At 42.8% G+C, this 24,634-nt stretch overlaps 1 protein-coding gene across 2 annotated transcripts in view; it reads left to right on the top strand.

Annotated features, from left to right (window-relative positions):
- Positions 1 to 17,269, top strand: part of LOC124595935 (NADH dehydrogenase (ubiquinone) complex I, assembly factor 6) — a 92,466-nt gene extending 75,197 nt beyond the window's left edge. Inside the window, exons 6-7 of one of the 2 annotated variants that reach the window (XR_006978263.1) lie at positions 15,246 to 15,376; positions 15,515 to 17,269. The gene's annotated coding sequence lies outside the window, so the exon portion shown is untranslated. The remainder of the gene's footprint in view (positions 1 to 15,245; positions 15,377 to 15,514) is intronic. The other variant, XM_047134854.1, reaches the window with a different exon arrangement.
- Positions 17,270 to 24,634: the final 7,365 nt, after the last annotated feature.

Below are 24,634 nucleotides of genomic sequence, written 5' to 3'. Positions count from 1 at the left end.
TAAAATTCAGAGCCAGTAATGTTATGGTGTGGTTGTGTTTTTCGTGTAGAGAGAGAGAGAGAGAGAGAGAGAGAGAGAGAGAGAGAGAGAGAGAGAGAGAGAGAGAGAGGAAACTTGCACCCCTTGTTGTTTTGCATGGTACTACCACAGCACAGGCCTACATTGATGTTTTAAGCACCTTCCCAATGTTGAAGAGCAATCTGGGGACGGCGATTGCATCTTTCAACACGATCGAGCACCTGTTCATAATGCACGGCCTGTGGCAGAGTGGTTACACAGCAACAACATCCTTGTAATGGACTGGTCTGCATAGAGTTTTGACCTGAAACACCTTTGGGATGTTGTGGAACGCCGACTTCATGCCAGGTTGACATCAATAGCATTCCTCAATGCAACACTCTGTGAAGAATGGGCTGCCATTCTCCAAGAAACCTTCAGCACCTGATTGAACGTGTGCCTGTGGGAATCAAGCTTTCATCAAGGCTAAGGGTGGACCAACACCATATTGAATTCCAGCATTTCCAATGGAGGGTGCCACGAACTTGTATGTCATTTCCAGCCAGGTGTCTGGATAATTTTGATCGCTTAGTGTATGGCCCTAAATTCTTCACCTCCCTCGCTACATCATGGGAGGAACATAGGGCTACAGAAAGAAGAGAGCCGTATTCACTTCGGTATTTAATCTGCAGTATAACAGGTGGGGTCTCCTTTCTAGCTACGAAGCCTCTATTTTTTGTTGAACATCTGGAGGATAAGTTTGGGGAAGTGACAGCACTGTCAAAAATGAGAAATGGTCAATGTTGTTTCAGACAGCATCCACAGCCCAGTCCCAGGCTTTGCTTGCCTGTGACCAGCTGGGTGATATTCCTGTCTCTGTCACTCCCCATAAAAGCCTCAACATGGTCCAGGGGGTTATTTCCCATCGCGACCTTCCCTTCATTCTGACAATGAGCTCTGCACCAATTTAGAACAGTGGGGTGTTCACTTCAACTAGCGTGTCTTATTGGGGGCCCAAAGATGATAGGGTTGCTATTGGTGCCTTCATCTTGACCTTTGAGGGTGACTTATTGCCTGAAAAGGTCAGAGTGATGGTTTACTGATGTGACATAAAACCATATGTCCCTCCCCCTCCACAGTGCTTTAAGTGCTGAAAATTCGGGCACATGTCTTCCCACTGCAATTCCAGCACCACATGTCAAGACTGTGGGCGTCCACTGCATTCAAATACTCTATGTGCACCTCCTCCCACTTGTGTGAACTGTGGAGAGCACCACTTCCTCTGCTCACCAGACTGCACAGTAATCCAGAAGGATTGGAAAATTATGGAGTAAAAGACCCTGGACTGGCTGACTTACCAAGAGGCTAAACGTAAATTTGAATGGTTTGTAATCTCCTCCCTCCATCCTACTTCCATCTATTGTCCACTTTTAAGTCTTTTATGAAGATTTGAGAGGAGCAAAGATCACAATAAACTTTCCAGTTTACTTAGCTTGTCATGTTGAGATGGCTACAGTTCTGCTTGTGTAGGGGTCTGATTCTTGAAGCTATTATACAAAAATCTCACATCAGGTCCTCACTGTTGGTTTTAACTGAATAAATTCAAAGATTGTTGTTGCAGCATTTTTTTATGTAAATATATTTTCTCACATTTTAGTATATCATATAGTATTTTCATTTTTCACATTAACAAAGTTAAAATTAAATTGTTTGCACAAAAATAAAAAAATATGTCCGATCACATCAGAGGCATGCTTACGACTCTCGCCCTCTGTGGAAATAACAATATTCCAAAGGGTTTGCAATTTTTCTTAACAAATGAATTTTTACCAGTTTCTGTTATATTATTAATTTCAATTGTTATTTCATAAATGAATCCAGAAATAGTAAACAGTACAGGATTGTGTCATTAATAATAGAAATTTTAAGTCTGCCAATAATTCATAATTTCAAATGTTTGTAAAAAATAATTTTAACAGTACTTTCATACTAGTACTTATCGATCATAACATCAGGACTAAAATATTTTATAAAGTAATTCCTTTTCATAAATTTTAGCTTGAAATACAACATACTGTGTATAAAATTATATGAAAGTTTTTAGAAAAGCAGCTGAGATAATATTGACCTGTCCAAAGTTCAAAAAATAATACTGGTGTTGACAACTACTGTTGAGGAAAAGTAATGCTAGATGAGGATGTCCCGTTACAGGTTGCATCCCATTTGCCTGACATCTACATATGCTGCAGCTACTTCAACATCACCGTCACTTGTGACGGTAGTTCCACAATCTGTGCCACATACAGTGGGCCCTCCAGGCTGCCCGAATACATCTGCCCTCTTGCCCTCTTGGTGGTTGGGGGCACCTCTTCGTCCATTGCTTCCAAAGCACCTACTTCAGGAGCAATATCCCCCCAAACACCAGGGAAACTGGTCCCCTCCCCAAAGCTGGAGAAGTCACAGCCTCCTCTGGCTCCTCTCGCATGGAAGTCCCTTGGAACTCTCCCTTCCAAGGTCTTCGCTAATGCCATAGTGGACACTCACCCGTGGCTGAAGAAGCCACAGGCTGCTGGGCGAAGGGCTTCACGGTCTTGCTCAATGCCTGAAGCTACTTTGGAGAAGTGAGAGGGCTAGCAAATGCAGAAGTCTGCTAAGAAACCTCCAGTGGCCTTAACACCACCACTCCCTACTGGTGTCTAAGGACGAGGTGGAGATTTTAGCATCCCCTGAGGATATGTGTCTGATCAATACTTCACCCACAATGGCAATGGATACAAATACTCAACTGGTGGCAGCAGATGATATTGAGGCATAACCTGCCTCCTCAATCACTTCATGCCTTCCCCAGTTCCAGAAAATGTTATCCTCCAGTGAACTGCAGCAGTTTTTTCTCCCACCTGCCTGAGTTACGGTAACTCTTAAGCATTACATCTGATTTTTGCATTGCCCTTCAGGAAAACTGGTTTCCCGCAATGCAGACTCCTGCCCTTCATGGCAATCAGGGGTACTAAAAAACTGTACTGACTATGACTGGCTGTTAGGTGGAGTTTCTATCTATGTCCTTACCTCTGTCTGTAGCAAACCTGTACCCCTGCAAACACCTTTCTAAGCTGTGGCTGTCAGGGTGAGGATAATGCAGGAAATTACCATTTGTAATATCTACCATCCTCCTGATGGTGAAGTGCCATCCAATGTTTTGGCTGTACTAATTTTTTTACTCCCTCCTTGTTTTCTACTTCTAGTTGATTTTAATACCCATAGCCCTTAGTGGGGTGGAAATAAGGGTACTGGCTGTTATAACGGTGTCAGGAACCTACTAACTCAATTTGACATTTTTGTAAGTGATGACATCTCGGTCGGCGAATGATTAAAGTCCAGGTAGAGAGGCATTCTCACATAGGACGATGGCAAGAGTAAACCATCCACTTCCAGTACTGAGGCAACGTCAAGACTGAAATTATCTCGACATCCACGGAAAAAAAATCGAGACATTCAATATAACACTTTGTGCAGTTCCATTTGTGCCAAGTTTATTGTCCAGGCTTATTATGTGTTTGTAGACTGGCATGCGATGACAAAGTCTGCAAAATAGCTATTGGTTGCTGCAGTCACCTCCTTGTTTGAATAAAATCTTTGTCCCGTCAGCCATTTCTTCAAATTGGGGAACAAATAGTAGTCCGAGGGAGCCACTTCTGGGAATATGGGGGATGTGAAACGAGCTGGAATCCTATTTTCATTAATTTTGCGACCACAACTGCTGAGGTGTGTGCTGGTGTATTGTCGTGATGGAAAAAGACTTTTTTGCAGTCCAATCGCTGATGTTTTTCTTGCAGCCCAGTTTTCAAATGGTCCAATAACAATGAATAATATTCACCTTTAATAGTTTTACCCTTTTCCAGATAGTCGATGAGAACTACCCTTTGCAAATCCCAAGAGACAGTCGCCATAACCTTTCTGGCCGAAGGACTGGTCTTCGCCTTTTTTGGTACAGATTCTCCCTTGGTAACCCATTGTTTAGATTGTTGTTCAGTCTCAGGAGTACAATAATGTATCCATGTTTTATCCACAGTGATGAAACAACCCCTAAAGTCCTGTGGATTTTTCCTGAACAGCTGCAAACCATCCTTGCAACACTTCACACAATTCCATTTTTGGTCAAGTGTGAGCAATCGCGGAACTCATCTTGTGGATAGCTTTCTCATGTCCAAACATTTATGCAAAATATTATGTACCTGTTCATTCGAGATGCCCACAGCACTAGCAATCACACGCACCTTAACTCTTCTGTCATCCATCACCATATCATGGATTTTATCAATGATTTCTGGAGTCGTTACCTCCACAGGGCATCCAGAACGTTCAGCATCACTTGTGCCCACATGGCCACTCTGAAAATTTTGAAACCACTTATAAAGTGTTCTAATCGAAGGTGCAGGGTCACCGTAATGTTTATTAAGCTTCTCTTTAGTCTCCTGAGGTATTTTGCCTTTCATAAAGTAATGTTTAATCACCACACAAAATTCCTCTTCATCCATTTTTTGACAGTCACTTGACTTCCTTGATTCACATGAATGCCAAACACAAAGAAATTGACAAATATAGCTGAAACTTGGTGTGCGTTTTTTCCAAAGATGCTACTAACTAAACATGGTCTCGATATGCGCCAGTGGTGCCATCTCTCGGACTTTGCACGGACTTTTCAAACGCCCCTCGTAATGCTCCCTTTAGTAAGTGGGAATTTCTAAATGCCCTTGCCGACTGTCCTGATACGTCCCCTGGCCCATACCACATCCATTCCCATATGCTTAAACATTTGTCAGCAGATTACCAGCACCACCTTCTTGCAGTCTTCAACTGCAACTGGAGAGATGGAGAATTCCCATTGCAGTGGTGGGAAGTATCATTGTTCCAGTGCTAAAGCCTGATAAGAACCTGCTAGATGTGGACAGCTTTCGCCCTATCAGCCTCACCAGCAATCTGGGCAAGCTGCTTGAACGTATGGTGAGCTGGCGGTTGCATTGGCTCCTTGAGTCTCAGGGCCTTCTGGCTCCATCCTAGGGCAGTTTTCGCCAAGGGCGCTACACCATCGACAACTTGGTCTGGAGTCTGCCATTCGATCAGCCTTTTCGCGGTGACAACACTTGACGAAGGCCTACAATACCACTTGGTGACACAATATCCTTGTTACTCTACATGACTAGGGCCTCTGTGGCCCACACCCAGTTTTTATATGGAACACTTTCAGAGTTCACATTGGTGCTCCCCTCAGTGCACCCCATGTACAAGAGAATGGGGTCCCACAGGGCTCTGTTCTGAGTGTCCCACTCTTTTTAATTGCCATCAATGGTCTTGCACTAGCAGTAGGGTCCCCATTATCCCCCCTCCTATATGCTGACAATTTTTGTATTTCCTTCTGCTCCTATTCTATTGGTGTGGCTGAATGCCGGCTGCAGGGAGCCATGCGGAAGGCACAGTCATGGACCCTCACTCACGACTTTCAGTTTTCGGCCATCAAGACTTGTCTCGTGCACTTCTGTCATCTTCGTACTGTCCACACTCATCCAGAACTTTACCTTGATGACCAACTACTTGATGTAGTGGAGACTTGCCACTTTTTGGGACTGGTCTTTGATGCCCACTTAACTTGGCTTCATCAGATTAAGGATAAGTGCTGGCGGCATCTCAATGTTGTTCAATGCCTGAGCCACACCGACTACGGTACTGATAGTTCTACACTGCTGCAGATCCTGTACAGTCCTGTATTGACTATGGAAGCCTACAGTCCTGTATTGACTATGGAAGCCTACAGTCCTGTATTGACTATGGAAGCCTGGTGTATTGTTCAGCATTGCCCTCTGCGGTGCATCTGCTGGGCCCTATTCACCACTGTGGAGCCTTCTGAACAAGCCCAGTAAACAGCCTCCTCGTGAAAGCTGGCATTCCTCCATAGTGGTCCTGGCGGCAACTACTGCTTGGTAATTATACTGCCTACATTCATAGTTCACCTCGCCATCCAAATTACTGTCTCATTTTCCCTAACACGGCAATCCACATCCCGCAATGGTGGCCCAGAACTGAGAATCCTCTTGCTGTTTATGTCTAGTCACTTTTTACTGAATTCAGCACTTTCCCTCTCCCACTTTTCCTGTGGGTCCACTTACGTACACATCCATGGTCTGTGCCTCGGCCACAGCTTTGTCTGGACCTATCGCAAGGCCCAAAAGGCTCATTTCCACCTGAGGACCTCTGCCGGGACTTTTTCTCTTCTCAGTGAGTGCCAGGGCTCAGAGAGAGTCTACACCAATGGCTCAATGGTCGACAGTCTTGTTGGCTTCGCATATGGTCATGTTGGACATACTGAACAGCACTCCTTGCCTGATGGCTGCAGTGTTTTCACTGCAGAGTTGGTCACCACCTATCGCACTGTTGCACATATCTGCTCATCATCTATCGCACTGTTGCGCATATCTGCTCCTCCACCAGGGAGTCCTTCATCATCTGTACTGACTCCTTAAGCAGCCTACAAGCTCTCAACCAGTGCTTCCTTCAACATCCTTTGGTAATGACTATCTAGGAGTCTGTTTACACCCTCAGCAACAGTGGACGTTCAGCGACCTTCATTTGGATCTCAAGCCATGTCGGGATACCAGGCAATGAACTTGCTGACATCCTGGCCAAACAGGCTACTGGTAAACCAACTCCGCAGATCAGCCTGCTGGAGACTGATCTCCAGTCAGTCCTCTGCTGTAAAGTTTTCGCGATCTGGGATACTGTATCCTGCACCCTCAGTACACCAAATAAAATCTGTGTTATCAAGGAGGCAATGAATGTGTGGCAGTCATCCATGCGAGCCACTTGCAGGAACTCTATTGTCCTTTCCTGGCTCCACATCAGCCATACTTGGCTAACACATGGTCACCTCCTCCGTCGCAAGGATCCACCTCAGTGTTGCTGTGGCTCCCATATGACTGTCATCCACATCTTGTTGGACTGCCCAATTTTAGCCACTCTGCAGCGGACTTTTAACCTTCCCGGCACCCTACCAATGGTGTTGGGTGACAATGCCCCACCATTTAATTTAGTTTTACGTTTTACTTATTAGGGTTTTTTTTACCATACAGTCTAAGGGTGGGTGCCCAGCCTTCTCTCTCAGGCCTCCACCCTCCCTCCATTTTACCTCTTTGTCACTCTTTCTTTGCATTTCGTTAGGTTTGGTGTTTGTCCTTTCCCTGTGTGTGTTCATCTCGCCTTGTCTTTTAGGCTGGAGATTTATTTTAGTGTGTTGCAGAGTGGCTGGCTCATCCATTTTTATTCTTGTTATCAGCCAGCCCAGGCCATCTGCTATATGCTTTTAATACCTTTCTCTACTTTTCCTTTTAGTGTATGTTTTTCCCTTTTGGTTTGATTCTTTCATTTTCTCTTTCATTGTGGTTCCTCATTAGTTTTACACCCTTTTACTCTCCCCAACTCCTTTTGGGAATTGTTTTACCTTGCGACTTCTTTGCATGAGGAAAAAGGGACTGATGGCCCTGTAGTTTGGTCCCTTTATACCCCAAACCAACCAACCAACATTCCCAGCACCCACTTTTTTTTTTTTTTTTTTTTCCTCCCCAGATCAACACGTTCTCTGGCAGATTTCCAGTTTTACCTGTGATTACCTATAAAGCAGTACCTCTCAGGAACTGGTTCCTGGTCTGTGTTATCTGCCAGAGTGCATTGAGCAAAGCAAGTCTTGAGGAGCACATCCTGTATCACACTTGTTGCCCTTCTACAACCACCATTCTCCTTCCTTAAAGTAGCTCCTGCATTAGTTGGTATTCTTGAGAGGATTTTATGAAGTCTAGCACAAGTAGCTGTATCTTCCGCTTCCTCATAGAATACCTTCTAGGATGATAGATTCACTCACTTGATTGTAAGTTTGTATTTGACAAGGGCTTCTTGATATTTTGCCCATTATCCTTTCTTTCTTGCAAGGATGAACAGTCTTCTTAGTTGTTTCCTTTGCACTTCCATATTGTTGTTCTACAAAGTTATATTCCTGTATATGCACTTCTTAGTGATTGGGCAGTTCTGCTAAATATGATGCAATGTCAGATGTTACTGCATCTGCCATTTCTTCAAAATACTGGGTTCGTTGCCAAAGTTCTGGCTTCAAATAAGTAGGAGTTTAGGTGTTTCCTAATGAGTCTCAATCTGTTTTCCTAGGATTCTTGTAGGGCATTGTCTGTTTAACACCCATTTCAACCTCAAACTTAAAATATATGTGGTCAGATTAAAATGGTTCCATCACTACATACCATTGTTTGATGTACCTACCCATTAGAGGTAACCCAGAAGTTATGTCAGTTACTTCTTCCCTCTTCCTATTCCTGATGGTAGGTTCACTACACCGTTTCAAGATTTTTCAAATTATTCTCTGGTACAAATTCCAATAGGTGCTCAGTTTTGCTCTTAGTGTCACTGTTTCCCCACACCACATTGTGAACATTGGCCTCGCATCCACTCAGCAGTTGTTAATTCTGTTGTGAGTTACTATCAATCTGTCTCCTTACCTCCTGGGAAGGAGGCGGCCTATATAATTTCCCTTGTGCTTCCTTCGCCACATTAGTCCTTCCTGATGGTCACTAGGTCCTTTGAACAGAAGTCCGCCATCGACATGAATCGAATTCTGTTCTTAACATGACTGCATTTTCTGCATTTCTTTAGATTTCTAGCATAGATCAATTTACCTTCAGTTTCTCTGAGACTTGAAAGGCCCCGTTTCTATAGATACGGTTCCTCAGTCAGGGTCACATTCACCTCCTCTCTTCCCAGAAGATGACTTAGGGTAGCTGTTGCCTCTTTACTGTGTTGCAGGTTTATCTGCAACAATTGAAGCCTCCAGCTTGCCGCCATGATCACTTTTGATGTCTTTGATTATTCTGACAGCAACTTGCAAAAACCCTAAGTATAATTTTAGGTCCTGCTCTCGTACTGCCACAAGGGATTTTTTGCCAACTCATCTGCAAAGGTTTGGCTTTCCGGTACGACCTTTAGGTTTATTACTCTCCAATCATCTGTTGCAACCTTCTGGATCTGCACCCTTCTGTGCTTGAACATTTTCTTTTAGGGAGTATGCTTAAGAAGTATGGGTACCCAAATACATACCACTGTAGTCTTAAAGAGCTCAACTGGTGTTTTGGCCAGCAGCTTCCCCTCCTCCCACAGAGATACCTTGAACACCTTCTCCTTAAGAAAATCCACTGTTCCCATCCCCCCAATAGATAAGGAAAAAAGCATCTTTGTCCAGATAGACCCTCCTGAATATGGGTCCTGTACTTGTGACCCCCTCCCCGCCACTTCCCCAGTCTTCTCAAAGAGAGCCATATGAAAAAGTACCATCTGCTGTGAAGTGATGTTGATCAATGGATGTCCCTGTTGGATAACCACCATCCTGAAAACCAAGACTGCAAGTCTATAAATGTTGTAGGAAAATTCTTGTAGAATGTAAATACTTTAGGATTAAAGGATACCACTCACTGAAAAGCAAAAGCATTGAGTTGTCGAGAGACACACACAGTAGGAAGAAAACTAACACCAATACACTGACTCGTAGACATGCATTCAAAGGTCTCTTCCCCTACGTGGTGCCTGCTAGACTAACATATACCTGTGGCAGACAAAGGTGCAAGACCTGCCCACTCCAACTACCCAGCACTTCTTAGTTCAGTCCTGTCACAGGCTCATCCTACCCCATCAGAGGCTGGACCACATGTGAAAGCAGCCGTTGTCGTATATCCTATCTACTGCAAACACTGCACAGCCTTTTATGCTGGTATGACTACTAACCAGTTTTTCAGTTGGATGAATGGCCACCACCAAATTGTTATCAAGAACAAAGTTGACCACCCAGTAGCACAACATGCTCAATTTCAATGGCTGCATCACATCCTGAGCCATCTGGATCCTTTCCTCCACGACCAACGTCTCTGAACTATGCAGATGAGAGTTATCCTTACAACACATCCTCCACTCCCTTAAACATTCTGGCTTCAATCTCAGGTAACCCACTGTCCCAGCACCTTTCACCCATAAGTTTCCCCTTCTCCATTCTGTCACCCCTCCCAGTTCATGTCCCCATTCACCTTAAGTGCACGCTTCCCACCGGCCGCTCCAGTTGTGCCAGCCCATATACCTGCGACCAGTGCCTCCCATATTCCAATCAGGCAAACCAGCCACCTTTCTCTGAGCCACTAGCCACCCAACCCCAGTCCCTCTCCCTGCCTCTTCCCTCCCTCCCCCTTTACCCACTACGCCTGACACTACCCCCACCACAACATCTCACCAGCCAAAAAATAGAATTTGTACTGTTAGTCTATACCATACCACACAGGGGCATAGGTGTGTGTGTGTGTGTGTGTGTGTGTTGTGTGTGTGTGTGTGTGTGTGTGTGTTGTTTTACTTTACTCTGAAAGCTAGCAAGTTTTGTTTCTTTGGTGTGTGCTTTTTCAACATGTCCGCTTTTCAGGGAGTGGTCTCCTTTAAGGGAGTACTACAGGTCTGTTTCCCTGTTTCCTGCTTTGGCTTTTTCGGTGTCAGTGGGAGTACCTGACTCCTCCTTTGTTCCCTTGCCCCTGTGTTAGAGGTAGAAGGGGTCTAACCAACCCCTTCACTCTGAGGCTGTCTTTTTTGGAAGTCTTAGGTGCAAGACCTTTTAGTTCCCTCCATTTATATTTTTTACCTTCCTGTTCTTTTTTGAGAAGCTTCCTCTTCTGAGCCCCAGACAAGGATTAGATCATGGCCTAGTCCAATGTCTCATTTGCCCCAATGTAATTAACATGTTCTATTTTCTTGCTGAACATACAAAAGCTGTATTGAGGTCCCTTGTAGGGAAAGGCAATCACCACATCTGATACTTAGACTGTACAGGTCACCAGAAGTCGTTAAAGACATCCACCCACATTACTGCAAGCGTGAGCAGTTTAAGGCTTGGGCAGTTTTCAGTTATGCGAGCGTGTGCTAGCATCAGTGCTTAAGCATTATATCAGATTTGTGCGTCCTTGTTCAAGCAAAGACCAGAGTTCTCTGTTTGGTTCCATACCAGTAACATGTCGAGTGATTTGGAAACAGATCAATCATGATCAGCTTGATGAGGTCATATGAAAGCCAAACTTGTCTATGGCGAATACAATCTAAGGATTATCATAATAAAAGTAAGCATGATGCAGTGTATGATATGTCACTTTGACCCTAATGCAAGCAAGAATATGAAGAGCAGTTCTTTCAGGACCCGTTTTAGGAGAGAAAAGAAGAAAGTGAATAAAAACACTCGAGCTGTACTCAAGAATACGTCGCACTAGCATCCTATGTGCAGTCTCCTTTACAGATGAACTACACTTCCCCAGAATTCTCCCAATAAACCAAAGGATTGACAATCAACAAATGCTCGTTCCATTTCATACGGCTTTGCGACGTTATGCCCAGATATTTAAACAATGTGACTGTGTCAAGCAGACACTATTACTGCTGTATCTGAACATTATGGGTTTGTTTTTCCTACTCTTACGCATTAACTTACATTTTTTTACATTTAGAGCTAGCTGCCATTCATCACACCAACTACAAAGTTTGTCTAAGTCATCTTGTATCCTCCTACAGTCACTAAACGATGACGACGATGATACCATAATCCACATCACAGCATCATCAGCAAATAACTACAGATTGCTGGCCACCATGTCTGTCAAATCATTTATGTCTGTAGAGAATGGCAGTGGTCATATCACACTTCTCTGGGGCAGTCCTGATGATTCTCTTGTCTCTGATGAACTTTTGGCATTGAGGATAACATACTGTGTTCTATAACTTAAGAAGTCTGCACATATCTTGAACCTATTCCATAGAATTGTACCTTCTTTAACAGCCTGCAATAAAGCACCATGTCAAACTCTTTCCAGAAATCTAAAAATATGGAATCTGCCTGTTGCCCTTCATCCATAGTTCGCAATGTGTTGTGTGAGAAAAGGGCAGGGTGAGTTTTGCATGAGTGATGTTTTCTAAAACCATGATGATTCGTCTTAAGAACATTTATTATAATTGAACTGAGAATATGTTGAAGGTTTTTGCAGCAAACCGATATTAGGGATATTGGTGTGTAATTTTCAGGTACATGCTTTTGCCCTTCTTGTACACAGCTGTGTGTGCTGGGTGAGAGATTCATGATAAAAGCAAACTAAGTAAGGGGCCAATGATGTAGAGTGCTCTGGACCTGGTGACTTATTTGTTCTTAACTCCTTCAGTTGTAACTGTATGCCATTGATGCTTATTAATATGTTGTCCATGTGGAAGTCTGTTTGATGGTCAAATGAAGATATGTTTGTATGATTCTGCTGCATCAGTGACTTCTTGAATGTGAAAGTTAAAACTTTGGCTTTCGTTTCACTATCCAGCTGCCACACGAGTGGTCAGCAAGTGACAGGTTGGAATCCTTAGACCCACTTAGCAATTGGGCATAGGACTAGAATTTTCTTGGGTTCTCTGCCAGATCTTATACTAAGATAATGATGTTGGTAGTCGTTGTGTGCTTTGTGCATAGATATTTTCACAGAAGCATGAATCTCTACCAGCCTTTGCTTTGTCATTTGCGTGTTCTCTTTTGAACCAAGAGTGCAACAGCCTCTGCTTCATCAGCAATGTCTGAATCTTGTTATTAAACCATGGTGGGTCTTTTCCATCTGTAATCCACTTCCAAGGCACACAGTTCTCTAAACCACGATATGTGATCTCCTTAAACTTTGCCCATAATGTCTCTATGTCCATCTTACTGTTCACTGTCTAAGTGAGATGCTAATAACTGCTTATCTGCTGTTTCTAGCACAAATATTCCGCTAGCCTTCTTGACTGATTTATTAACTTTCGTAACCATAGTTGCTGTAATGACACCATGGTCACTACCATCCATTTTTATACTGACGTTGTTGGTAAGATCTGGCCATTTGTAGCTACAAGGTCTAAAATATTTTCATTGTATAAGGGCTGCTGACCTAGCTGCTCAAGTTTTCAGAAAGTGTTCACAAGTACTTTGCGTGACTTTCTGTCTGCACCCACTGTAATGAATCCATAAATATACCACTCTGTACTCAGTAGGTTAAAGTCGCCTTCAACTAGCAATGCATGATTTGGGTATTTACTCACTACTGACCCTGGACGTTCTTTGAATGACTCTAGAGCTGTTACAACAGAATCGGGTGGCCAGTAAAAACATGCATAAGTTTCCTTGATTTCATCTAGACTTGTTATAAGTGACCCAGTATCACAGTCTCACTCAACTTTGACCTCAAGAGAGACAGTATTTTTGTCAACTCCAATGAACATTCCCACTCCTGTGGCCTCTAATCGTTCTTTCTGATTTACTTTCCAGGACTCACTAAATATCTTGGAGCTTTCCACTTGTGTTTCAGCTCCTCGTCCCGAAAATATTTCAAGCGCAATAACTTTTGTGGAGGGCAATAAATTTCGGAAACTTTATTATAAGTGCTTCGATGTTTACTGATAAACTTTTGACAGTTGAAGCATATTTAATCTGGACATAGTCAGACTTCCCTTGCTGCGTAGCAACTGGCAGTTGTTCATTGGAGTCCCTCAAACTACCACTTCACGTAAAAGACCCTCGTGTGCATTCCACAAGTATTCTGCAACCCGAGTAACTGCTTCCTTTGTGTAGTGCACCCCTGATCTATCAAGAGGAGTCCTACAAATCCCCAACTGATAACACAGGTCTAGAAAGCTGCACCAAAGTCCATCACAGAGCTTGATGATTCCTGTGATTGAGACCTTCCAGTCGGCTCCAAATCAAAGATCCCCTATCAACTCTGGCAACAATGCAAACTGTGAGCTCTGCTTGCACCACATGTGTGAGGCCAGTAGTCTTCACCACTTTTGCCAGCTGCCTATATGAATTGAGGATGGCCTCTGAACCCGTTGGACAGGCGTCATTCGTGCCAAACTGAACCACAACCTGCAGATGACTGCACCTGTATGCTCGAAAGTCGCAGGCAAGGCAGCCTCCACATCTTGGATGAGGCCCCCTTGCAGACATACCAAGCGCACATTGACTTTCTTTCTATCCCTGTATGCTATATGCGTTTGGGGCTCCATAACACACTTAACATTCGAGCTCCGTATTATTAGTAAAGCCCTCCCCACTTGTGCCTGCTCAGACACTGCTGAAGGAGCAGTCATCTGTCCACACACAGGATGAATGGATGAGGCCAGACACTCAGTCTCCACATTGACCCTCCACCTCGCGACATAAATGCGCTTCCACCCACCATTCGTTCTGCTGTGGGGGAAGTTCCACAGCATCAGGTACACTAGGAGGTAACTTAGTAGCAGAGCCCGTGAGCAAAACGAGCAACAAATTTGGTGTCCTATGCGACATACCAGATTCTCTGCCACTGTTACACTCTTGAGGCAGCAGCCTGAAGGTGACTGACGGTAGCCAAAATGTATTCAGCTGTTCGCATACTGCAGCCAGCTCCTCCTGCATTAGCACACAGTATGCACACTTCCTACCAGTTCGAGCAAGACTGAAAAAGTAAACTAAGACAAACTGGAAAAGAAAACTATAAAAGCAGACAAACCCTAGAGATGCAACTTGCTACCCTCCTGATGTGTCACCAAGGGACACTGGTGCCTCAGTGAGGTATGTAGGTGGCTGTTCATTAGAAATAAAAACTGTGCTACAGATTGCCCAAATTTACACTTACAAAATGTGAGATTACATCACGCATGGAATTTAATAAATATAGTGTGAGAAAAACACAGGAAAAGATAAACGCTTAACTTCCCACTCTGGAAGTATGTATCAGCCAAGAGCTGGGCCCGTCTGACTCGCTTACTAAATGAACGTAGCTAAAGAGTCAGAGTTACCAATGAAGAGGTGCTAATAAGAGTACAGGAAATCAGATCTCTGTGGAGGCACATCCAGACAAGAAGAGACAAACTTAGACATATTGATGGAAGCAAGACAGGCAGGGATGATATATTTGCAAATAAATTTTCTCTCAAAAAACACAGATTTAAAAATTATTTTCATTTATTGAAACAAAACTTCAGTCCATGACGTTTCTTAATAAATAAAGTTTTGTTGCCTGGCAACATGTCCTTCATTAACCCTTTACTGGGAGCAAGGGGTCATTTCTGTCCATGTGCATGATTCAACTTGTTGCATCCTGACATGCACCACCTGCCATTGTTTACATTTTCAGTGCCTTCCCACTCTTTCCTGCAGTAAGCCATCAGTGTGTTTTCATTGCCCTGCAACTTACCATCTAGTTGTTGTGAGCCTTGCAAGACATTTCCGGCCCATGCGCCTCAAAGTGCATCATTTCATATAGAGGTAAGTTGCTTTTTGAATTGTAATCGTCCATGAGTAATAGTATAAATGATAGAATTATTAATGAAGTATGATGAAATAAGTGTGGATGCTTCATTACCACTTTTGCCAGTGTACCATTTCCAGTTATTATATTTTCAGGTGGCTGCATAGCACATGACTGAAGAAATATGGGAGGAATTTCATTGGCAGGAGAGGGACGAAGCAGATGAAGATTTAGTAGGTACGGATATAGATGAGGATCACGAGGAGAACAGTGAGCATACTTCGGACAGCGAACAAGAACAAAGTGAATCCGATGTTGAGTGTCCGGAGGGTAGATTTTTTGTATGCAAAGACAAGTCTATAAAATGGAAAAAGCAAAACCTGGCCAGAGCCTCAGAACTTGGAAACATATCATAACCCATTACCTGGAAGAAAGGCAGTACTTCAGAAGTGTAGTGTCTGTCATCAATTCATTTTCTATTTTGTTTAATGAACGTATAGTGACCTCAGTTGTAAATTGCCCAATGATGTACATAAAGTCGGTAAAAAATAAACATTTCAGAGAGTGGGATGCCAAACATATGACGAGAGAAGACTTACTAGTATTTTTGGGGCTACTCTATTTGGCTGGGCTTCAAAAAGCCACTCATGTGAATTATGAGGATTTGTGGGAAGACATAAAAATCTTTTGTCTCACAATTTCATACAAATGATTTTTGTTTTTACTTAGAGTCATAAGATTTGATGACATTCACACCTTTAAAACTAGAAGAAAACATAAATTAGCACCTGTGAGGGACTTTCCCACTGTGATAAATAATAATTGTAAAAATGCGTTCAGCCCAAGTGAATATTGTACAATTGTAGAACAGCTTCTACTTTCAGGGGATAATATCCATTTAGACATTATTTACTGCAAAAAGCCAAAAGGTATGGAATAAAGGTTTTTGCACTAATAGACGCTAGAATGAATTATTTCGTCAACTTTGAAATATATGAAAACACACAACTGAAGGAACTGTTTCGTCAAGACAGTGCTGTATTATCAGTTGTGAACAGCTCGACTGAACATGGTGCAGGTACCAACAGGAATATAACTTGTGACAATATTAGTTACCAACTAGCTCAGCTTCTCCTTACAAGAACGTTAACAGTTGTGGGTACCTTATGAAAAAATAAGCATGAAATTCGACGAGAATTTCAGCCTAGTAAGTATAAAACAAAGTATAGCTGTGTTTCTGGATTCACTAAAGATGTGACTTTAGTATCGTACATTACTGCCAAAAATAAGACGGTAATAGTATTATCAACAATGTATCGTGATGATGCCATTGACACATCAACTGATGTTAAAGTGAAGTCTAAAATAATCACCTTATATAATGGTACCAAAGGTGAGGTCGATACATGCGATCAGTTATGGATGAATTTTAATGTTGGTAGACAAACAAGAAGGTGGCCACCAGCTATATTTTTCCATTTTCTAAATGTAATGCATACAAATGCACATTTGCTGTATAACATTGACCCGAAAAATGATTACCTGCTATGATGAAAATTGCCAAGGGACTTGGGAGGAACATTGGTTGAAAAGCACATCAGAATGTGACAGTGTATAGATAAATTACATTTGGGAGAGGATATAAAACTGTCAGTAGTGGTCCATGATGATCCTGGACCTTCTCGTGGGAAGTGCAAAATGTGCCTCCGAAAAGATGGCAAAAAAAAAAAAAATCTTCACAGAAATGCTCAAGATGCAAACCCTTTGTTTGCAAAACTCGTGCAAACATAATATGTGTGATGATTTAGAATGAACTGTATTAGGAGTATTAGTGCAAACTCCCCATACTACATTTTTGTTACTGTTATTTCCAAGTTTATTCAATAAAATTGTTCAAATTTGTTGTTTTTTAATGAGTTATTTGTTTCCCCTATCCTGGAAGAATATTTCAAAGACCATACAGCGAAGATTATCGTTACTGAAAGGATCTAAGGTATGTATTGTATATGGGGACTTAAATGACCCCAGGCACCTGTAAGTGGACCTCTACCCCACATGCCTACCTGTGTGTTAACAAAGTACACTGGTGTGCAAAAATTAAGGATGAAAGTAATTCTTGCATGTGTTTCACTTCTAAGTAACATAGCTCAAAGAAACTTGGACCGTGTGTAGAAAGAGCTATTACCGTATAATACAGAAGGTTGTTGATGTTGTGGTCTTCAGTCCTGAGACTGGTTTGATGCAGCTCTCCATGCTACTCTATCCTGTGCAAGCTTCTTCATCTCCCAATACCTACTGCAACCTACATCCTGCTGAATCTGCTTAGTGTATTCATCTCTTGGTCTCCCTCTACGATTTTTACCCTCCACGCTGCCCTCCAATGCTAAATTTGTGATCCCTTGATGCCTCAAAACATGTCCTACCAACCGATCCCTTCTTCTAGTCAAGTTGTGCCACAAACTTCTCTTCTCCCCAATCCTATTCAATACCTCCTCATTAGTTACATGATCTACCCACCTTATCTTCAGCATTCTTCTGTAGCACCACATTTCGAAAGCTTCTATTCTCTTCTTGTCCAAACTAGTTATCGTCCATGTTTCACTTCCATACATGGCTACACTCCATACAAATATTTTCAGAAACGACTTCCTGACACTTAAATCTATACTCGATGTTAACAAATTTCTCTTATTCAGAAACGATTTCCTTGCCATTGCCAGTCTACATTTTATATCCTCTCTACTTCGACCATCATCAGTTATTTTACTCCCTAAATAGCAAAATTCCTTTACTACTTTAAGTGTCTCATTTCCTAATCTAATTCCCTCAGCATCACCCGATTTAATTTGACTACATTCCATTACCCTTGTTTTACTTTTGTTGATGTTCATCTTATATCCTCCTTTCAAGACACTGTCCATTCCATTCCATTCAACAGAAGGTAACTGAAAGAAATACACAATGAGATAAACAGAAATGACCTTTTAAATAAAAATCAACAAATGTACTGAAGTCAGTACAATTTATTGTGGCCCCCTGGACATCACAAAAGGGTGAATGGGACATAGTTCTTAATAGGCTTTGTGATCACCATGAATGGCAACACATGGTCTACAACATTCTCCCAATTCTTCTGGCAGGGCCTTCCATTCCTCCACCAGCACAGTTTGACAACAGCTGGGTGGTCATTGGGTGCATGTTACTGTAATACGTCTTCCCCACACTTGCTAGATGGGGTTGAATTTTGAAGAATGGGCAGGCCAGTCTATTCGTCAAATACCTTTCTTTCCAATAGCCCCTCCATATGCGCAGTTCAGTTTGGTCATCCACTGTAATCTTATATACAGTGCATACATCGAGGAAGCTATAGACAGAGTTTGTGAAACTGGTGAGGTGGGGATGAGAATTGTCAGGTTACAGACATGCTGCACTATGCAGATGATATTGGTGTGGGCACAGAGGCAATAGAAGATCTAGAGGTGGCCCTCAGCATGATGGAACAGGTTTTTATTATTAGTATTGCATGAGAGTAAACAAGGAAAAGAATAAAGTGTTGGCATGCAGTGCTGAAGAAGATTATGGACCTTTAAGATAAAGAATTGGAAGAGAGGAGTTAGAAGTCACAGCAGAATTTACGTATTTGGGAAGCAGGATCACAAGAGATGGTAGAAACTGGAAATAAATTGTGAGCAGAATGCAGCAGCCATTTTGAGGTATAACTTTCTCACCATCAAGAACATCAGTCTGCAAATCTGTAAATGGATCATGAAAGTATTTGTTTGGAGTGTGACCCTGTATGGGTGTGAAACTTGGGCAATAGGAAAAAGGGAGAGATGATGACGAGAAGCTGTGGAGGTTTTGCTACAAAAGGTTGATCATCAGCTAAAGAGAATTACCAAGGGAAGAGGTGCTGATAAGAGTACAGAAAGCTAGAACTCTGTGGAGGCACATCCAAACAAGAAGAGAGGAACTCATGGGACACATTTTAAGATACATCATCATTGGAACAATAGCAGAAGGAGCTATTGAGAGAAGGAATCGCGGGGCACAACCTAGGATGTCGTACAAGCTGCAGATTATGAACAATGTGGGATGCATTACATACACAGAAATGAAGAGGAAGTCAGGCGGAAGAGGGGAAAGCTGCCAACCAAACTCAGGGTTGAACATGAGAGAGAGAGAGAGAGAGAGAGAGAGAGAGAGAGAGAGAGAGATTATCAGCAATAAAAATTAGGTCAGGGCCAAATGTACCCCTGAAAAGACTCTCGTGGGGAATGAGTACAGTGTCACAATAATGTTGACTGGTTAGTGTACTCTGTTCACAGAGATTTTGAGGACAGTACACCCATGCAACATTATGTCTTCCCCACAACATAACACGTTGACTACCAAAATGTTCGTGTTTGAAAATGTTTCTGGGTGTGTTACATTTTTGTGGTCATTGTCATCCCAACACATCCTTTGCCCCCCCCCCCCACCCCCACCCCCCCACCCGTCTCCAAATACTCTTTGTGTCAATCTCCATTAACCCCCTGCCCCAAACCCACCTCCAACTTGTCTCATGGCCCTAACTTCATGCATCCTGTAATGTCACACTCTTCCTTCCCAAATAGTTCCTCTTCCTCTGTTCTCTCGTCCACTCCCAAACGACTCCTCCACCTCATCATTATTGTGTGCTGCACCAACTCACCAATGCTGGTACCTCTGTCATATACCTGTTGCCTCTACCTCTTGCATTCCTATCTAATACACCTGCTGTCTCACTCCAAGCCATCAGCCATCCTTCACCAACCCTCCTTCCTGCTTCCCCTTTCTATCCTCTCCCATTCCACCAGGCAACCCCTTCTTCATCTCACCCCTATTATCCTGCAGAACTGCAGTCCTAGCATTGTGTATATAGCTGGCACATTGCAGCAGCACAGAGGTATGTGAGAAGATATTTTGATGATTTGGTACAATTTCTGTAAAATCGAACTGCAGATCCTCAGATATTATTGGATATCTTAAGGAAGATTTTTATTTCATAATCATAGTACAGCTGCAAATCTTAACTTACCATGCTTGTAAGTACTTTTTTTAAATTTATAGACTTCAAAAAGACACACTTTGAATGTTCACAGCAGATGTATTGGCTGTCAGATACACCACAGTTTCTTAGTGTTTATTCACTGTGCAGAATGCCAGCCATATTATCTGTCTTTGATATCTACTCAAATTCTGTGATATGACAACTGGATTATAAGACCAGATATTTTAATGGTGACATTTCATTAAGGGAGGTCAGACATTTTGTGACATTTCAGCTTGCACATGAGAATGGCTGTAAAGCTGAAATCATGATTGTGTGAAGTAAATGTGTAGTAATTTAGAGTAAAATAGCAGACATTTCTTTTAAAAGTTGTACACATCTGGTCCCCCGTGAAGAAAAAAAAATCATTGTGTGTAGAAGTTGTCAGTCTCAAGCCTGGAGTGCAGAGTCACAGGCTAAGTAAAGCGTGCACCCTCATAGGTGTACATAGCTTTGAGTTGCTCTTTTGAAACTGTCTCCTGTTTGCCAATCTTAAAATTGTGGCTCTCTCTTGAGATTACCCTGTAGGGCCCAGAGCACTGTGAAATGAGCAATGGCTGCATTGCATCATCCCTGAGTGGCATCTGGGAAGTTTCCTCAGATCTCTGTGCACAAACACCTTCTGGTCTCCATGTCTGACAGGGTTGGTAGACTGGGTGTTCCTTATTCTGGCACTGAGTTGTTGCGTGAACTGTGTACATAGATCAGGGACAACTGGATGTAAGACAGATCCTCTCCTGGAACTGCAGCTGCTTACTGTTGACTAATTGTGTGGAGAGCATTGTACACCTTTCTTCAATGTCATTCTCAATCTGAGCAGGGTCAGAGGCAATGCTTCAGACTACAAAGAGGGGCTACATATTTGGGCATTTTTGAGCCTGCACTGTAACTGCTCCACCCATCCCAACACTGTTCAGATGGTAGCTTGTAGTGCGTAGCTGGTTGTAGCTGCACAGTAAAAGTTTGTGGGAAAGTTGGGTGCAGAAAGCAAATGTTGTGTTGGCATGATCAGTGGATCGCAGATAGCACTGTGTTTGCACATTTTCGTACTACACACCTCTGCTACTGCTGATGGATATCAGCACTCTTTTAAGGCCTGTCTTTTAAGTTTGGGTAGTTGCAGGGATTGGGACAAGGGAAGAGTAGCCAGAATGCCTGTGGTACCAGCAAGTCTTCATTCACATCTGAATTGCTGTTCCTCCAGCTGAGTATTGATAGCAGGTATTGGTGTGTAGCTACTTGCACATTGTGTTTTACCACTTGTGCTGCCATCTGCTTTGTAGTGGGTCCAGTGGATGCATGCATGTGGAGCAGATTTGACATTGAGGTATGGAAGGTGGGATGTGAACATTTGGATGGGCAGAAGACTTTGTTACATAAGAACAAAAATGTAAAAAACTGACTGGAGGTTTATTCCAGTAAATCTAGCCTAAGGGATACAGGCATAAAACCACAGCTAGTGGGAGACCACTGAGAGCAAGACTGATAGAGCACGGTGCCCAAATAAAGAGAAGCAGGAAGATACACATGACTGGGTTGAGGGCTGGATAGCAAGAGAGCATTCTGGTGGCACCAACACATTCTCGTTAGTCTGCCGTGCGTCTCCCACATGATCCTTCACAGCCCTCATGATTAGCAGATGGAGGACACTTTGCAAAGCTTGACTAGTTGGCAGCACTTTGGCGAAGCGATACTCAGTGTGAGAGAGTCATTTAAATAGACTGAGCATGGGTAGGTGGCAATATCCAGTGTACTAGCCCTGGTCTGACCACATCCTTACAGCGAAACACAGTTGTGTTGCATCAGAACGAAAAGTGGAAAAAACAAAGTAAATTTAATTACCAATAAACTTTTCCCATCAGTCTGGCAAACCACCCTGCACACATGTTGCTGGTAGGAAGGATCCATGCACCTTCCAGGGTCAGTGCTGTCAGATCCTATAACCACACACATTCGAGGCCTGCTGTCTTGGCTGTTGCTAACTTTTGCACATGGGGTAATTTCACGTAAGCTGTTTCTTCAAAGGTGGCTGCCTTTTCTTTTCTAAACATTTGCAATGGTAATTCGTCTGTGCTGCTATGATGACGCAAATGTTGGCTGGGAATTTACGAAGCCATGACACGTGTAAATATTGTTCTGGCAGAAGTTCAGGACCTACTAATGTAGGAAGAATCTGAGCACTAGGGATGGAAACTTGTCACCCATATTTTCACCAGCAATTTTTTTTTGTAATTGCAGCTCTGGTAGCAATGTGTGATGTTGCACAAGAGCTTTCTTTAGCATAGTGTAACGTGATAGTTTCTTCTAAAACTTCTAAGCCCAGGTTTTATCAATACTAGTGGACACATTATGCTGCTGAAATATTCATTCACCCTTTGTGAACCAGAGCTATGGTCACATTGGCTAGAATGCGGGAAGTTTAACATTTCTATGTCAAGCATGTGCACTCATATCTTGTGGGTTGACTTCTTTCGCTCTTTTGGCAGTGAATTAATAGTTGTAGCAGGTGATCCTGAGTCCAGAGGTAAGTTCTGCTACTTCCTAATTATAGTTTCTGCTGTTTGAAATGACTAATCAGTTGTTTGTGTTGCTGTACATTGCACTGACTTGCATCATTCACAATGTTTTTCTTCATTTTTGTGGTGTCACCAATATGCAAAATTCAAGACAGATAATTTTCTCATAAATAACTGTGTTAGTTATCAATGGAGAACATTAGGTACACTTGTGAAGAGAGAGATAAATGAATTATGCAACATTCGTAGAATGAAGTAAAAACTGTTCTTAATACTCAGCGATAAGATCACTGACTCGTTGTGGTCAGTAGGATCGAAGTCGATCCATGATGTCACCACAGAAGTCATAAATGTTTACCCAGTATTTCAGGAGGTAATAGAGAATGTTCGAGGAGAGGTTTATCGATCTTTAGAATCAATCTATACCACCAACTAAATGCGCCAGGAAGAATGGACCCAGTCAATTCCGACTTACCAGCAGCCATCAAAAGACAATCCAGCACCCAAACAGTGCAGATACAACAAACTTCTATCCAACTATAACACCCCATAGAAGAGCATTTGGAAGACAGAAGGCAACATGCCAGTTTGCTTCCACTTTGGATGCCCTGGATATTTTGCACACTATTGCAAAGAAAGAGGACGATTTTTTGACAACTATTATACTGTCAGACATCAACTGTCACAACAGTTCTGTTCACACCACTCAATAGCAGATGTTTATAGTTGACATACGGAATGAAACCTATCGCCATATCCTGGACAAGGTCCCTCTCCAACATGCCGTAGCCATTCCCTGTTGCCATATGGAGACACCAGCCGCTTGCCTAGCTGCCAGCTTCAGGAAAACTAAATGGGCTGACCACCTATGAAGTTGAAGCTGCCACAGATGCAAAGAAATCGGGAATTCTCATTGATGTTATCATCAACGGCTGACCTGTCTGAGCGCTAGATGATTCTTGAGCCCCCATTTCAGTAATGTTGGACACTTATTGTTGCCAGCTAAAGAAGACTATGTTCCATGATACAAAAGCGCTTGTGTTAAAAGTCACAAATGCGGAATGCGTCCAGCCAACAAGAACATTTAATGCAAGCCAGAGGTTGAAAATGCCACTGCAGTTGTAGGGTTCTTTTTATTTAACATACGACCAGTTTCGGGCTCTTATACACCCATTTTCGGGTGTTGTACTGAAAATAGCAAGAGAAGGGAGATAATTTTTATACACAGCAATACACACAAAAACAAAAATCCATAAAAAAATTTAAAAACATTTAAAAAACCACCAGTCGGGCTAGGTGCTGTGAAATCTAAGTCTTTGCCAAATTGACACCAGACAGTACTGTGACCCCGAGCGCCACCATGGATGTGTACAAGATGCAGTGTGCTGCCAACGAGTGCAGAGCATGGAGTAGCAGACGGGAAGGAGGAAGCAAACTGATAAACCAGAGTGGAAAAAGTACTGCCATATGTTGATGGGAAGAAGAACGTGGGGCTACTAGCCCGGCCGTGCGGGAACGCCACGCAGCCAATTAAACAGCCTGTAACTCAAAATGCACCCCGCCGTAGCTCAGTACAGGAAGCAGTAGGTTGGCCATGGCATTCCGCACCTCCCTGTTGGTGTTGCTTTGTGATGCTGGCAGAGTGCAGCATTGGGCAAGCAGTGGCCTGTGACACAATTGCTCCTGTCAGT

The sequence above is a fragment of the Schistocerca americana genome, chromosome 2 (genome assembly GCF_021461395.2).
Source record: "Schistocerca americana isolate TAMUIC-IGC-003095 chromosome 2, iqSchAmer2.1, whole genome shotgun sequence".
NCBI classification, from domain to species: domain Eukaryota; kingdom Metazoa; phylum Arthropoda; class Insecta; order Orthoptera; family Acrididae; genus Schistocerca; species Schistocerca americana.
This window is presented reverse-complemented; position numbering and strand designations above follow the sequence as displayed.